The sequence below is a fragment of the Carlito syrichta genome, unplaced genomic scaffold (assembly GCF_000164805.1).
Source record: "Carlito syrichta isolate Samal-C Ts95f unplaced genomic scaffold, Tarsius_syrichta-2.0.1 Scaffold308755, whole genome shotgun sequence".
NCBI lineage: Eukaryota > Metazoa > Chordata > Mammalia > Primates > Tarsiidae > Carlito > Carlito syrichta.
Window position 1 is genome coordinate 547,611 of NW_007252851.1, and position 2,129 is coordinate 549,739.

The following is a 2,129-nucleotide window of genomic DNA, read 5'->3' on the forward strand; positions in this document are numbered from 1 at the left end:
GGATGGGGTGAAGGCCCAGGCTCATGTGTTTTGTGTGTTTGTATGTGTGTGTTTTTTTGAGTTGGAGTCTCACTCTGTCGCCCAGACTGGAGTGCAGTGGCCGCTCCCGGCCACTGCAGCCTCGCCTGCTGGGCTCGGGCGATCCTTCCACCTCAGCCTTCCGAGTAGCCGGAACTACAGGCGCCACGCCCGGCTGATTTTTTGATTTATTGTAGAGATAAGGAGCTGGCTGATTGATATGCTCTTTGATATCCACTTCAAGAAACACCAACCTGTGACATACCTCTCTTGGAGTTCTGGAGCTGTTTTCATTTGAAGACCAGAGTGCTACTACAGAAGGCACTTGGGGAGCATGAGCTACTTTCTTTTTTTTGAGTTGGAGTCTTACTCTGTTGTCCCCAGGCTAGAGTGCGGTGACACTCATGGCCACTGCAGCCCTCACCTGCTGGGCTCACTTAATCCTTCCACCTTAACCTTCCAAGTAGATGCCACCATGCCCATCTAATTTTTTTTTTTTTATTTATTGTAGAGACAAGGTCTCCCCATGTTGCCCGGGCTGGTATTGAACCCGTGGACTCAGGCAGTCCTCTCGCCTCTGCCTCCCAAAGTGCTGGGAATACAGGCGTGAGCCACCACACTTGGTCATGAGCTACTTTCTAGGACATCAGTAGTACTCCTGTTACTCTGTGGTGGTTCTCTCTGACCCCCTTTCTTATCACTGTGTTCTTTCTTTCTTCTCTTTCATTATCTTTAGTCTTCTGTCTTCCCTGCATGTCCCCAGGCAGTGTTGATGTAATAACTTCATCATTTCTGAAATAGAAGTAAGTAAAATTAACAATATTATTGTTTTTCCTTTTGTTTTTTCTCAGCAGAATATTATCATGTATATTTGATCAAGGACTGATTTTCTTAATGAGAAGTTTATGGGATGAAAGAGCTTGAAAGCTGCAGTTATAATGTCAACTCCAAGAAATTCTATGAGTAGCCTAATTAAACTATAATGTATTGACTTGAATTTTTTTTTTTTTGCGTTGGAGTCTCACTCTGTCATGGACTGGAGTGCAGTGGCACACTCCCGGCCACTGCAGCCTTGACCTGCTGGGCTCAGGCTATCTTTCCGCCTCAGCCTTCCAAGTAGCTAGAACTGCAGGCATGCACTACCACATCTGGCCAATTTTTAAAAATTTATTGTAGAGACGAGGTCTCGCCAAGTTGCCCGGGCTGATCTCGAACCCACGGGCTCAGGCAATCCACTTGCCTTAGTCTCCCAAAGTGCTGGGATTACAGGCTGAGCCAACAGCCTAGCCAACTTGGAATTTTTAAAAATTTAATTTGGAAAAGGGATTTGTTTATATTTTTCTAGAAATTTGAGAGTGAACAGGCCGACAAGAGAATGGAAGAAGATTGATTTTCATTAACAACAAAAAAAGAACAGATGTCACCATTTGACTCTTTAAGAAAGTAATTCTGTTCCTTGAATGGTTGAATTTAGGGGTGTTTTTCTAAGCTGTTTCTCTATCATAGTCATCCTGTTCCTTTGGGAGAAAAAAATTGAACTATGAACAGAAATTTCTCCTTTTCAGAAAGTCCAAATTATCTCTAATATTGAATTTGCATTTATAAGTTTAAAATTCAGCCGGGCATGGTGGTGCATGCCTGTGGCTCCAGCTATTTGGAAGACTGAGGTGGAAGGATCACCTGAGCCCAGCAGGTTGATGCTGTGGTGGCTGTGAGCATGTCCCCACACTCCAGTCTGGGCCACAGAGTGAAACTCCAACTCAAAAACAAAAAAGTTTCAAATTACCACATGTATAAAATAAACGTATATGTGTTAAAGAGAAGATAAAATATTATTTACTCAACTTTTTTTTCTAATTATTATTATTTTTTTCTTAAAAAATATTTTTTATTATTATAAAGATGTGGGGTACAATTCAGGGTTAGGTATACAAACGTTGATTATGTAGGTACCCTTGTTGATGAGGTATTTACTCAACTTTTTTTTTTTTTTTGAGTTGGAGTCTCACTCTGTCACCCAGACTGGAGTGCAATGGATGCTCCCGGCCACTGCAACCTTGACCTGCTGGGCTCCAGCGATCCTTCTGCCTCAGCCTTCCAAGTAGCTGGAA

The 2,129-nt window shown here is 42.7% G+C and overlaps 1 protein-coding gene across 1 annotated transcript in view; it reads left to right on the forward strand.

Moving 5' to 3' along the window:
- SPAG1 (sperm associated antigen 1) overlaps positions 1–2,129 on the forward strand; it is a 91,747-nt gene that overhangs the window by 7,058 nt on the left and 82,560 nt on the right. The gene's annotated exons all lie outside the window — the stretch shown is intronic.